General features: G+C 37.8%; 1 protein-coding gene across 6 annotated transcripts in view; it reads left to right on the forward strand.

Moving 5' to 3' along the window:
* ETV1 (ETS variant transcription factor 1) overlaps nucleotides 1-15,390 on the forward strand; it is a 67,516-nt gene that overhangs the window by 18,854 nt on the left and 33,272 nt on the right. The window lies entirely within an intron of this gene.

Consider the following 15,390-nt stretch of genomic DNA (forward strand, 5'->3'; position numbering starts at 1 on the left):
AAGAGGAAGTAGGTAGGATTTGCTGATGTTTAAAAGATGTAGTTGGCAAAGAAAACTTGGTATTGTCAACAAAACACTGAATTGTAATTGACCTTGGTACATTTGGTTATAAATCGGGATTACTCTGCACCAAACTAGAGTGCCTGGTGTCTTAATAGTATAATCATCGTTTATTTTGTTTTAATAATACGTATTTGCATGGATCTACCTTTTCAGAGTTTTCTTTTTCTTTTGCCCTGAAATGTCAGTTACATATTTAAAATTTATGATAAATTCTAGATTTTGGCTTTTGTTTGTTACGGAGTTTCTGTTACTGAGAGTTTGTCTTGTGCTTCACCTTCTTGATCAGTTTTCTTCCTTCTCATTTTTTTTTGTTCCCGTATTGTTTCAGAGATCATCACAGCCTTAACTTAACACTGCCAAGGGGTAAATGTTAGTGTTAGACCACATCTGTTGACAGTAAATGGGAAGGGCTGGCTGTAAAAATCCATGCTTCTCCATGTCTGATTAAACTTTAAGATAGGAAAAATACTTTTTTTAGTAGTGATTTTGCCACTGATCTTTCATGACGTTTATTCTTTCTCTTACCTCTTTTTTTGTTCCTCCAGGTTTAGTAAAGGTGCTCTTTCAATGTAGATGCCAGGAATCTTAAATTATTCAGGGATGTGCTTTTTAGATGCTCTGGCTTCAATCTTTAAAAGCCTGTTAAAGAGAGATTCTTTACATAGGCTTCAGGTAGCTGTATTCTTCTATCATTTTAACTAATGTTGTAGGATATTCCAAATGCAGTTTAAACAAGGAAAAGCTTTAATATTTATTTATATATTTGCAGCATACAAAATAATGATTTTTTTTGCATTATCAGATTAAAAATGCCTTATTTGTTTTATTTCCTTTCTTTTTCTTTCTGTGATTTAAATTTCAAAATTGAATTTCAGAATTAGAAGAGCTGTCTTCTAATTTTCTGCTTGCTTTAGTACAGCAAGAGCTGGTGAGAAATTGATAGAGGTTAATTTTCCCTTATTTTGACACATTTGGGAGAAAAAACTCCACACAATTAAAGTAGAAAACACCAGAATACTGTGAGTTCTGACAGGTCTACTGAAGTCAAAATGAGGTATATTTACTGGAATTGTTTTTGGTTTTGATGCAGAATAATTTAATTTTGCAGCTTCTAGAAAAGATTTTAGTGGACTAAAAAAATGTCATTTTTTAAAATGTGATGATTCACTTCTTAGGCAGCTGGTAGTCATGTCTTGGTAGTGCACAATGTTCTAGAAATTACAGTTGGTAGTGTTTTGGTTGCCTGTGTGTGGCAAGTTGCACACACTAGCATCTTTTCAGGTTGTTTTTTTGAGATTTTTTTTTTTTTTTTTTTTAATTTATTTTGCCTTTATTTAGAATCTGTGTGTCTGGAATAACCTTTTCTTTGAGTGTAGCTCTGCAAGTGTGGTGCTACAGCAGGCAGTCTGACAAATATCCTGCAAGGTGGTGCTACTTATTCCTGGTGCTGCGCTATTCTCTAGCAGGGCTTTCTGCTGCAGCTGTGTTTTGTTTCTTGCCACTTGTCTTGAAACTACTTCCTTCCATAGGTCAGATGTTGTCAAATACAGAGACATTTGCTTACTTCTTCCAGTGCATGCCCGACTGTGATGGATTCTTTCTTAAGGGCTGTGAGAGTCGGGGCTCTGTGGTGTGTTCCTGCCTTTAGCTTTGCATGACCTTGGGCACGTTGCTTAACATCTTTGTTTCTGGTTTGAAGTAGGCACAGAAATGCATGTATCACTCTACTGTGAGATACACAGCTTTCTTAATGATCACTTATCTGGAAATCTCAAAAGCATTTTACAAAGACAGTCCAGTGCAATTGCTGTTGTAAGAGCTGGAGAGGTCAGACTGAGGAGTCGATGCTGACCACCTTATCTCCCTTCACGGTTGCCTTAGATAGCCTTGCTTCTGTCATTGTATCCCTGAGCACTTGTTTCCTTTGTTTAAAGCAGGACTGAAACTGTTACCACCTGTTAACTTTGTTTTTTCTTTTCCTTTTTTTTTTTTTTTTTTTAATTCACATTCAAAAGAAATTAGGATTTGGTGTCTTTCAGAAAACTCGTTTTGTGGCTCATTGATGGCATTAGCCTGTGCTAATAAGGGTTTTGTTTTTCTTCTTTCTCCTCTAGAAGATTTTTGGAAATATTTAAATCTGCCATATAGTTGTGCATATTTAATAATTAATAAATTTTTAATCCGCCATAATTGCAAGATTTGATTCTTGAAAAAGTTTTACCATGAGAGAGGGTGTCGACGGTAATGCCTTTATCTTGTGGTCTTAATAGTGGAGAATATGAGGGATTGCTTTGATTTTAATAAGCAGTTTCTGTTTATTTGCTTTCCTGCTTGTATTTTTACAGTAACTCCCAGCTTTGAAGGTGCAAAGATTTAAGATTCTCCTGGATTGCTGTACTGGTAGTGTCTCACAGATTATGTAAATACTGGTGGTGGCAGTAGCACTGTGAAACAAATTAGAAGACCCCATCAAGAGCATAGCTTTTGATTTTTAAAACTTCTAAAGCTAAATCTTTCTTTCAGAGTGCCCAGCAGCCTGTGATATGAATTTTATTGCTAATGGAAAGGTACCTCTGGGCATCTGCAGAGACAGCAGACACCTTATGGAGACTGGTTTAACTGCACAGCGCCAATCTGCACCTGATGGTCTCCAGCAGTGTGGGGCACGGGGGTGCCCAAGCAGCTGGACACGGCTCTTTTTGTGGGGTTTTGTGCCCCTGTCTCCCCACGGCACTTCATTGCCGAGTCCCTGCTCAGCCAAGCTGAGTTAGTTTTCTTTCCTTAGAGCCCCGTCCTTTTTTTGCTGCTTTATTGCAGATTAAAGGCTTGGGTTGCATGTGAAGGTTATCAGCTAATGAATAAACTTCAGTCATCCTGTCCTGTGATAAACCTGTCTCTAAGATCAAAGATGAAGCATGTAGACCTTTTTTCTTTCAAATGGTAATTTCTTAAGGCTGTCAGATCACTTCCTAAGGTCTGTTTACATGAAAACAAAAACATTAAACATATTTTATTCAAAATGTTGAATTCTCAGTTTTGAAAAAAACTTCTATTTCCTCTCTGAGGAAGCCTCCCCTCTTTCCTCCTTTGAAGGTCTCATCTGTGGAAATGCAAGCGATCCTCACATTGTAACTTGTGGTCACGGCAGTATTTTCTTAACACTACCGTTATTTCTGTTTTCAGCTGGATAGTTGTTAATTTCGTCAGGAGTATGTACAGGTATTAGAACATTTTTAAAGTTCCAGTTGTGTTTAAGTGTGCATAAACTTCTTTTAGTAGTATTTCCACACTGAAACCAAGCAAGGCACACTGAAGGGTCTTTGTGATTTTATTTTGATACAAAGCCCTCTCCTAAAAGTCCTTTCCATCCAGTGTTTTTGCAAAATGAGTTTTGTATTTCAAGAGCAGCGTTAGTACTGATTTGAAAATCTATAAGCTCTGGAATGGTGTAAAATAAGGAGGCAGTCTGCAACCTGAATTCATCCACTTCTGTATATTACTTCATGTAAAATGTATTTGCGGTCCGTATAATTTTTTTATCTTTTTATTTCTGCTTGCTGCCTCAGCAACTGGAGATAGAAATCAGGCTATCCTACAGAGTGCTGTGAAGTTTTCAAGGGATATAGCAGTTAAAAAAAGGAGGAGAGAGTGAAACTCCTCAAGACACCAGTTAAGCACTGAGGAGTCTGTGACACATTTGTGTCATGTAGGACAGAGGTAGCCCTCTGTAAGCATACAGGAAAAATAGCCTTTGTTTCAGGTTCTAAGTCCTTTTGTTTTGGACCTGTGCATTTCACTCCTAGGACGTAATTACAGTGAAGCCATTTATAAGCTGAAAAATATGCATAAATTATTATATATTAATTTTTTTTTGAGTTTTAGAAGTCATCAGTGGTTTTTTTTCTTTTTAGGAGTGGTCAAACGTAGTTTAACCTTGTAAATGGAAAACTGATTATTTTATCAAGGCATGTGCTCGTCTTTTCCCTGAGAAGGATTCTTTTCTTTTCCTTTCACTTATTCTTCATTCTCTTTGTCTTCAAGACATTCCAGTTCCTGGATTCTAGTATGACCTTGATGAGGTGAATAGAGAAGTGAACTGTCTTGGTAAAGGATATCTTTATTCTTACATATCTATTTCTTCTGTAAACTGAGGATTATGCATGTTCAAAAAGAGTGAATCATTAGCAGCTTTATTTCTGGTTGTCTTTTTTCCTGTGGCTGTTTATGAACTTATTCAGCAAATGTGGTTGCCAGTAAGTTAATGTAGTGAAATATTTTCTAGCAGTGACATTTACTGCCTAGTCCTGCAGTCACTGAATAGGAAGGTTACTGACTGGCCAGGTTTTTGTCTTTGAATTTATATATTATGAGTCATCATCAAGGACATTTGAAAAATGACATGTGCAGAAACAATTCCCAGTCTTGCTAATTTGATCCTCTTTGCTCAAAGGTTGTTTCCTTTCTGCTTATAATGCATACCTAGAAAAGATAAACGGTTTAATTCTTTAATACTCTGTCTTCATGCTGAAACTGAATGCAGTGTTTCCTTACTAACCATCTGTTAATAAAATTTCACATGACCAAGCAAATAAGAGAAATGGAGACAGCAGGGACTTTTTAAAGTGACAGTATTCTGTAAAGACAAAAAGTTTCAAGCATTTGGGATTAGAATTTGGGAACTGGACTAATACAAGTCTATATAGTCTTGTATGCGTGTGTGTGTATATATATATATATGTATGCATACAGGAAATACAGCATGTAATTGTCAGTCCTACTGATTGTATGCACATATAATCATAAAACTTAGGAATGTTTGGTATCAGAAAACATCAGCAAATGTATTGGTAATGTACACTCAGTTGCGAGTCTCATATACATTAGGAATGCTTTAAGCAGCAGCAGAAGCCTTAAATAACTCTGCTGAGAACTAGTGCCTGGTTGCAGGTGGTCAAACTTCCACTGGCTCCAGAAAGAGCACTTTGCTAAGAGTCTTTGAAAATCAGCCTACTTAAATATAGTCTTGACTTTATGTTCTCAGAAGTAACCACTTCTGACAATGGCTTCTTTGTTTCCCTGTTGAATCAGTGATAAAAATTGTGAGCTGAATTTTACTGTTGACTTATTTCAATGGTCCACACCTTTTCCACTGGAGACTGCAGGTTTTGCAGTAGGTTTTGGTAGTGAAGTAGAGGATTAGATTTCAGCCTTGCTTGAATGATCTGTAAAAGCAATCTGTTAGAGTTATTACTGGTGAGCATTTGTGAAAATTGAACACTGAAGCATGGAGGACACATATTTTTAGAGTGGTGACAGGCTTTCTCCACATGAAGCAAACAAACATCCCATTAACTACCCTGAATTAGTGTATACTTGCTTTATGTATATATACTTATTGTTAAAGGCAAAATTGAATTAATTGTTCCTTTTTAGTGCCTGTTATTGAGAGCTGAAAAAATAAAAATGAATTGTAAATAATCTTTTAAATTAGTTGTTTAATTCATGCTAGACAGCACTCGGTGTGGAGTCCATTTCATGATTTATTGTATTTTCTTGCTTTTGTATATACTTGAGTAACTATCTGACAGGCATGATTATCCTTAAGGATAATCTTTTATTAGGATGCTGCTTTATTATGAGGATATTCCTGTTTTTATAGGGACACTGACACATTGGTTTTGGGTCTCTGAGGGTAGGCTCCTGAGGCTGAGCTACTTCAAACTAGAATCAACCTTCTGACACTAGTTGTTTGGATTATGGCAGAACCAGCAATTAAATCCAGTTTCTTTCACATTTTGTCCAGCAGCCCTCTGGATAAGATCAGTGGCCCTCTTATTTATAGATGGCTGTTAGCTCTTTGCATGAATACGTCAGAAAAAACCAAAAAAGATAATAATTGTATTGATGTAACTTGAAACTTTTCTGTAAGAGGGGAAATGAGGTAGAATCAGCTCCGGTTTGTTTTCTGCTGTAGGCATCTTTTCTAAATATCAAGTTGATGATACCTTTAAAACAATAAATAGAAAATACAAAACGGTTAATTTTAGAGTTTATTGTTCTGTTTGGGAAAAATGGTTATAGTTTCCAGAGTTTTCTTCATAATTTTGTTTCTACAAAACCTGTTTAAATCCAGACCCGAAACTGCCAAACTGCAGTGCTACCTGAAGTGGAAAGCGTGTGTGTGTGTGTGTGTGTGTATGTGTAAGATGCTGGGATAATACTGGATATTTTAGCAGTGGACGTTACGCAGTGCTTAGCCATTAACTCTCACAATTTAAATTAAATTTTGAAAATTGCTGTAAATGGAAATCCTGTCCTCAGAAAAGCACACAGATCCTGATATAGTGGCCAGCTCTTCTCTTTGCATTTAACTTTATTGATAATTCCCAGGTAGGAATACAATTTAAGTTTTCTCCCAGGCTTGATTTTACATTAAGAACTTCCTCTTTAGCAGAAGCTCTAAAGGTGGATTGCCTCTTTTTCTACCATGCCTGGGAGCTTTTCGAGCCAGATGCATTATTAGTAACTGTAGGAACAAATGCCCCTGATCTCCTCCCAGGGTTTAACAAAGCAAATGCAGGTGAGGAGCAGCCTTGTTTCTCTGTGCAGTCATGGAGGTTACAGATCCAGAACAGAGGGATTAAAAATTCTTCGGAATTTTTTTTTTTCCTCTCCCTATAATCATCTTCAGCTATCCACGTGTTTTAGTTCATTTGCTACAGAACCCAGCTGGTTTAATTTTATTAGGTTACCGCTTCCTCCTCCAGAGAGCCCTAAGCCTCTGTTTATTTTGGGGGCAGGGAGAGTTCTTTGTCCTGCCTCACCGCCCCACCTGCTCTCCTCAGACATCAAAGTGAGCCAGTTCATTCCTCCTAGCTTAATCCTTCCCCTCTCCCACCAGTGTTCTGCAGTTTTCCTTATATTCTTCTCAGTTATCCAGTGCCCATGTAATTGTCAGCAGGTTCACTTTTGCCCTGGAGGTACCTGCTAGGAGGCAGAGACCCCCCTGGCAGCACTTTCCACTCGACTGCCTGCAGCTGTGAGTCTCCTACAGCTGGACAGGTAAATTGTCTGGAAAGGAAGGAGAGCACTGCAGGAAGGGCACATAAATCGGAATAAAACAGTGCCTGTGACAGCATTTCTGTGGGATTGCATCTTTTGGAGGCGAAGAAACTGTGTTGGTAACTGCAGCTCCTGCTGCCTGAAAATACCTTCTAGACAATTCTTAATGGAAACGTGGAAATTCTTTGGGGATAGAGGCAAAGAGGGGTAAACTAACCAAAATTGTGCCAAAATGTTTCGTGCTTGGGGAACTCTTCTAATACCGTGTGGCTGTACAGCCAGGTAGCAGCTCCCCAAATACGCTGTCAGTTTATGAGAAAGAACCTATAGTGCCTTACCTAGGCATTTACTAGAAGCCTCTAGAAAAGTTTGCCTTGGAATTGGAATTGCTCTACCTTTGCATTTAGTGAGTAGGTAATCTTTTATTGATATTTACTGAAAATTACTCTCCCTATCCCCCAGTCAAGTGGCTTAACCCTTTTGGATGGGCTTTTTTATTTTTGTTATTCTGAATATACTCAGTGAATATACTCTGCAATTTTTGACTGACATGGTCCTTTCAAATGAGAAGCCAAGTGGCTACAAATATCTGAGTTATCTCAATGGTGCCATAGTCTAAGATATTAGGGATATTTTGCACTAAAAGTGAGGATTAATAGCAGTGAATCAATTATTAAACAGAACGGGTACAACCTCTAATATTGTGCTTCTTCTCCCACACTAACTGGGAACCCCTCCACCTCTCAGGGGAGGCTACATCTGTCATGGCTAGGGTTTCTTGGGTTAGCTGCCCAGAAACAGCTATTCTGGCAAATTTTTTTAGTATCTTAGCACACAAGCTTCAGAAAATTCCAGTTAAAAAGTGACACTTATTTTCTTTGGTGAAGAAGCTTCTAGAAGAATTTCTTTGCTGAACAGGGGCATCATGTTTAATTGTCAAATAAGCTGTCCTGCAGGGAAATGGCATATGCCTGCATTTTATTGATGTTTTTGTTGGTAACCTCTTCCCTGTGTATAAATGCCCTTGTATAAACCTGCCTGATGGATACTGATGCAAACTTGGTGTGCTACAGGTGCAGTGAGCTCTTCTCTGTTTTCTCTTTCAGCACTTTCTTTGGCTTTAGGTGCTAATCTCAAAGACTTCATGTTGATGCCAGGTGATAGTCAGGATTAGGAAAATGATGGTGAATGAAGTAGACGGGAATGATCAAATTAACCTAGAGATGAACAGGTGATTCAGTTACTTTAGAATTGAGTTTCATCAATGTGTTTTTTTTTTTTTTCTTTTAATCATTAATCTGTAACGCTTTTTGCTTAAAAATTTAGGAAAGGAAAAAACCTCTCTCTCCAAAGCAAGAGCAAGTTGTTTTAGCAAACAGTGCTGGCTAAGATGGATGCATTACTGTAGATCTTATTGTCCAGAATTTCCCGATATCAATTGTAGGAAAATGAGCTGTTATTTTCCATCTTGCAACTCCTTGGTAGTAAACAAAAATAAATTCCAACCTTTGCTGCAGTTCATTTTCACCTGCTTGCTGGTTTTTCATAAGTTGAATACAAACTCAATATTTTTTTTCTATTCTCATTCCCTGTCATCTAAGAAGAGTCCATGAAGCTTTAAGGGAAAAAAATCCCAGAATTTTGGGCTGTCTTTTATTCTTTACCTTCCTCCACATCGTTCCCCACCCCCTAAGGATTGTAAAGACTATATTGTTGCGTAGCATTCGTGTGATTCAAGCAGACCATTAATTGACATGCACAATATTGTAAGCTTTAGTCTGGAAGAGAAAATAAGCAATTTGCTTCATTTTGCAGCGTGAATTCTAACTGTTATTAAAGTGCATTTGTAGTTGCATATTTTCCAGTAAAGGTGACAGATTACTTCAAAGCTGATATTTTCTTTTTGTTAAACAAGGTTCTCAAATAGATCCATCTTGCCCACGTATTCTATTCTTGCCAGTTGGCTTTGAAAGCTGGTGCTTGGGCTCATCGTTCAGAACTAGCTTCCAAAAAATGAGGTCCCATGCTGTTTCTATCTTTTGAGCTAGTAGGGGCTGGAAGGATCTGATCCAAAGCCAAGGGAAAGACTGAATTGATGGAATCATATATAATGGCTTTGCCAAGTACTGCCCGGTCATGAAGTCCCACTTTCTGGGAAAGAGCACTGACACAAGGGGTGGCAGAGAATTCTCTGTTTTAAGGGCTGTCCAGAGATATCCTTTTCTGGATTTAGAGTCAGGCTACCACCTAATAAAGAACTAGCTTTTTATTGAATGCTTTTTCACACATATACGAGTTGTTACTTTCTTCTGCATGCTGCTTACCCATTTCCTCCCCAGTTACAGATATACATTTGAAGAGGAAAAAGCTTTCTGCTCTTTATTGCAGTATTACATGTATTTTGACCATATGTAATGTATCATTCAGTATGCTTACTTGCGCATTCAGTATGCTCGCTTTCATTTGACTCTGTGTGAACACACCAATACCGAAACACACGTGCAGACTGTTTCAGGTGAATGGTCACTACTTGGTGAGTCTAGATGGAGCCCATTTGTCTTTAGGTCTAAATTCTGTATGTTGAAGGAGTTCTAGTTTTCTAGATGCAACTGTAAGATGGAGAATAATACCAAGTTCATGTATTTCTTTAAAAAGATACTTGACAGGAATGCAGAGACCCATCCCCACCCTCTCTTCCCTTGCTAGCAGCTTTCATTTGTAAGGTAGTGAAAGTTCAGGTCTCTTGTCTATGTTGAGCTTTTCTATAAACTGCCAGGATAGTCTCTGAAACCACAGTGATGATACATATCTGTATTCAGATATCCAATTTGTCACCAACTTCTTCCAATATCTGGCAAGAGAGCAGGACCTAAATGAAATCCAGTTGACTGGAGCTCAGCTAAGATCTGATAGAGGTGACTTTGATAGATAAATGGTTGAAGAACCTGGTGGAGTCTGTGTAGATGTAATCTGTTCAGCCACTTCTAAATCAGTCCACAGCCTTCAAGTCTTGCTCATTTCTGCAGCTGTTGCAGTGGTGAGAAACAAAACGGTTTTTTTGCAAGAGCGCATGTAGGGTGAAAACAACTGCACATCTTGCCTCAGTCATCCATGCTTGCAGTCACTTCTGTCTTCAGCTATGGCAGTCATATGTATTTATAGGCTTTTAATTCAAAATCATTGGGAGCAGTTTAGCTGGAAATACGTGATGACCAGCTTTTACTGTCCCAGCTCTCTTCCTCTGTCACCTCTCCTACCCGATGTTTTTATTTCAGGTTTTGTTAGTATACGAGGCGGCATACCGCATCCAGCTGTAACACAGTAATCTCCGGAGTATGGATGAATGGTCAGCTATATTGGGTACCTGCTTCTGATGACTCCTGAGCATCTCAAAGCTACCAGTAAAACTTCTCATCAAAATATATAGTACATTGAAACGGAAAGGGCAACCTGCTTTGGCATCCTGATGTCTTTAATCTGATGCTTATTAAATGATTGTTGAAATTCAGAGTGCAGCTGTCTACAAAGGTCTAAAGCTCAAATCATAATGATCTAGAAATAAATAATCAATAAATGCCTTCCAGAATGCAGAAGGCTATTGTTTTGTGAGTTAAATTCATGTTTTTGAAATTTCTTTGTAAAATACTTACAAAGCCTGGCATTCACACCTATAAAGCTATAGAGAAAGTATTTAGTTTCATAACTCATTGTATCAGGTATGCAAATACCTATACTGAATGTATGATTCAAATTTTAAGGTGATAGTTACAAAAATAAGGCATTTCAGGACTCGTGAACCCACAGTGTTGTGCTTGGATTTTCTTAAAAATGTTTTCTGATAAGAGCACCAAGGTCATTACTATCACCTAAGTCACAACTAGCATTTTATGCTCTTTGATGAACCGTTCAATAAACTGTTTAAAAGCAGATTTATTTTTTTTTTTTTACTAATGCCTACCTGTTGTACTTATAGCATAAATAATTTGTTTGAATCATCAGGTGAGTGCTGTTAAGTTATAGTGAGCGAGGAAAATGGCAAAAACACGAATTAGGGTCCCTGTCCTTAAGTGTATTTCAGTTTGCATTTTGATAGCAGTTTAGAAATGTTATCGCCTGTTTTGTCACAGACATAATTCACATCTTTCTTCAGGCACTGTAAACAAGAGAAATGGTTTAATGGCTCCATAAAAGGCACTCTGTGCTGATAGCTGAGATTAGACCCTTTAGTAATGGATTTTTTGTGTGTTGGGGGAAGGGGAGGGCTTGGCAGAGGTAAATGTACTGGAAAGAATCTTGGAGAGACTCTGATGTATCTGAAGTGCCTGCTGCATTGCTGTATGTATCGAGAGATAGATTTAAAGTGTGACAGTGTTGGCTTTATCAGTACAGGGGCCTTTTCTTCTTGCATTTGAAATTTTATCGAGTATTATCTAGGGTCACCTCAGTCAGTCTAGTACCTGGAGTTGCAGTGGTATTAGCTTAAGTATTTTTACGTCTTCTGTCTTTTCATCTTGCTGTTGAGTCAAGTCCCTTATATTCAACTGCGTTCAAAAAAATCTCTCAAAACTTACATTGCATATTAACAATTTTGCCTCAATCTGTGATAAAAATTAGTGAGTATATTTATAGAATTGTGTTTAGATAATGATTTGAGAGCATACATTTTGAAAAGCAGCTCAGAAACAGCATGCTAAGGCCATCACTTACTGTTACTTCCTTTTCTCTACAGGTACTCAAAGTCCTCAAGCATAATACATGTGGATGTAGTATTACTTAGGAGACATCAGAGTTCAATAGCAGGAGCAAGTGTGGTATAAAATCAACTTCTGTCAACAGATTTTATACCACACAGTAAATGCTCGTGACCCACAAGTGTGGGATAGGATATCTTTGTCTCTTTGGTCAGTGGAGTCAACATTTGCCTGCCATTAGCCAATGTCACTGAATTAACAGTTATATTTTGTGGCTTTTAAAAGTATGGTTAAAACCATTCTTCCTCAGAAATAAGATTTTATCATGTGTTCTGGGCAGGAATCTGAAGTTTGAAAGTTAAAATGTTACTTTTTGTTCAAAGGAGAAATGACTTACCATTTCATATAGTGTATTCCTCATTCCTTCTTCATCTTCAATAATCATCTCTTGAATTGAGAAATATTTTAAGCCATTGCTTAATGCAGTGCATTTTAGGGCTTTCTCAAAAGAAGTAGATTCAGGTCTGTCTGTACAGAGGTGGTACACTCCCTGTTTCTCAGGCTGGAAAGTGTACATATCAGACTCCACTGAGACAAACCGATTCCTCCTTTGATTTCAGAGTCCTTAATGACACTGTTCTTCATTTGAGTGGTTTGGTTCTTCATTCTTTGGGTGTTACCATGAACAAAATGTTCAGGGATTAGGCTGTTGACAGGTAGCAAAGGAGAACAGCAGTTCTGAAGAATGGATGGCAGGTTTCACCTGTGTTTTTGCATGTATGTGTGAGTTTACTTTGTGGTGAAATCATTATTGCTTTGTATAAAATCTAGGTCTGTACAACAGCACATTATGTATAATATGCAAGCCCTTTTACTCTGAAGATATAAATAGATATATTTATGCACAGAGACTATGCATACAGTAATGTATTATACCTTCATCAATTTGCTACAGAGGGTAGCAGTCCTTCTGCTTGCCTTATATCTGTGTGTTGGCTTTGGGGATGCTCCAGACAGAGTCTGTGGGGCAAGGGTCTGTTTCTGATACTGATAAGCCTGACTTTGCATGGTGGTTGAGATGAGGTGTTGAAGACATCCATCTAAGTACACGTTGTAAGATTGTTTGCCTTTCAAGTTCAGAGGTAGTTATCTGTAAGTAATCACTCGGGATGAAATCTTGGCCCTTGGTCACTTTTTAATAAGATCATTAAGGCAGAGAGCCCCTTTAATAGGTTGAGACTTTTGTTTTGGGGGTTAAGTAAAATGAATTTACCATAAAGGAGAAAAAAGTGCTGAAGAGCTGGTTGTTTAAAATGTCATTTTGTTAATTTGAATGTGTTGGTAGCTGGTATGCTGCACTAAAATTAGATTGTATAAATAAGCAACCCTGCTCTCCTCAAAAGAAAGAGGATTGAGAACATAATATAAAATCCAGTTTAGCAAAAGACTGTATGTTTAAATTCTCTTTTAATAGGTGCACGATAGAATGAGTGTCACAATAAAATCAGAAGTGATGGGTGGAGGGTTTCAGTGACCATATGAAAACTGCTTTGAATGTTTGAAATTTTATTGTTAAAATAAGTCTGTCATCTTCAGCCACACTTAAGATATGATCTGAAAGGGCAAGTAGCCTTCAAGAAAGTCCCCCCAAAATACAGAAAGTATTTTTATCAGCCTATCTTTTTTCCTTTCTACCTCTAAAAGTGTACACTTAAGGAGTTACAGATAAAGCTTAGCATGGTGACAGTGTCAGGGGACTGCCTGAGGAAGACTTTAAATTTTACAGCTACATTATCTTTCTGGCTGTAGTTAAGATAAGATCTAATATAAAATCACTTTGGTCTGTAATGCTTTCTCTAAATGAAGTGAAGGTGTTAGCCTACTTGATTTGATACACTTTACCCTAGCTTATAAAGCTGGGAGGAAAGTGAGGTAAACTTTAATTAAAACTACAGCACAGATGCCTTCTAGCACTGTGCCCTGTACCTTACTAGGACTGTACAGTAAGCAAAATAAAATGTACCTCGCAGTTGAGGCAGCAGGCTGGAGCCGTGTTCAGTGAAAGTAATTTAATTAGTGTTGATCATGACTCCAGATGATGGTGATTTGATAAGGAATAATTTAGTACTTAACAGCCTTTTACATGCACCAACTCCATGTGGGAAGGTAAAGCAAATTGCACAAAATGAATGTGCTGCTTTCACTTGTGCCTGTGCCAGTGAGCTGGAAAACTGCCTGTTAGCAGACGTTCAGGCTCTCAGCGCTGTGATGAAATACCCAGCCAGTTCCCTGCACAGGGCTGTAGTGTGGGAGTCTCTGTACTCCCGTTATTTAAAAATAAATAAGGGAAGTAATTTTTCATAACAGATTAACTCCAAGGAAGTAGCAAAGTAAAAAAAAAAAAAAAAAAAAAAAAAAAAAGAGCAGCATGTGGCCTTTGTGCAAATATGTGATACTGGCTTCAAAAAAGAGTCTTGTTGTAGTTGTGTTTTAATTTTTTGATTCAAGTTAAAGAGATTGGCTACCTTAGCATTGGAGCCAGCGTTCCAGAGTTGCAGGGCCCATCGTATGCATTAAACGTGTGACATGCATTATTTGACCAAGACATAGAAAGAGGAGTCAGCAGTAAAAGTTCACTAGAAACATCCTGAAACAAACTACTGGATATCAGCCTGCTGTGCGATTACTTTGGAAAGCCGACTGGGCTGCATTTTGCCATATTAATAAATCTAAGGATCGCTTTTCAAGAAGTCCATGTGGGCTTTTTAGTGCAAGTTCAGACAGTTTTATTCAGGAAGAAGTCTTTTCTTCTTGTGATGTTCACATTTTCCATCTCTGTTTCCTAAGTTGTGCTGTGCATATGCATTTCTGTGTTTTATTGTCTGCTTCTCCTTTCTAATTTTTCCACATAACTGACTATTATCCACCAAATATAATAGCTGAATAGCAGTTTTCTGCTAACTCTTATGAGCTTTGTGAAAATACATGGCAAAATAGAATAGTGTTATGTTGCAGATGATTCAACTGAAAGGCAGTAGTAGAAGCTGTCATGTAAGAGGGTATGAGAAGATCTATTTATGAAAGAGTTCTGTGAACATTGCCCAATCATGAGAAAACCCATGGCAAAAGTCTGGAATCCAGACCTTACTCACAGATGCCAGAGTTTAGTGGTTCTGATGCTCACTTCTTAGACAGCATTTCATTTATCTCCCCACTGAACACTGGTGTGTGTATGCAATATGCAGATGCATTAGTCTCAGAAAATACGTCGTCTATAACAAATCGTCTTTCCCACGTTCAGGTGCAAGAGAAGGGGTAAGATTTTACTTGGCAGTATATAATGATAGCCTGACTTTTTGATGAGATTCCCTAACAGGAACTGCTGCATGTACGCAGATTTTTACGGGGATGCAAGTGTCTATGTCAGGCTGTGATGTTCATACTATGGTGTTTTGGTGACAAAATTGAAAATCAGTGATAAAATTATCTCTGAATTCTAGGCATCTCGGAGTTCAAAAATGCATTAACAACCTCATTTCATTTAAAACTTGATGGGTGTGTTTTCAAGCTGTTA

The sequence above is a fragment of the Hirundo rustica genome, chromosome 1, assembly GCF_015227805.2.
Source record: "Hirundo rustica isolate bHirRus1 chromosome 1, bHirRus1.pri.v3, whole genome shotgun sequence".
Taxonomy (NCBI): domain Eukaryota; kingdom Metazoa; phylum Chordata; class Aves; order Passeriformes; family Hirundinidae; genus Hirundo; species Hirundo rustica.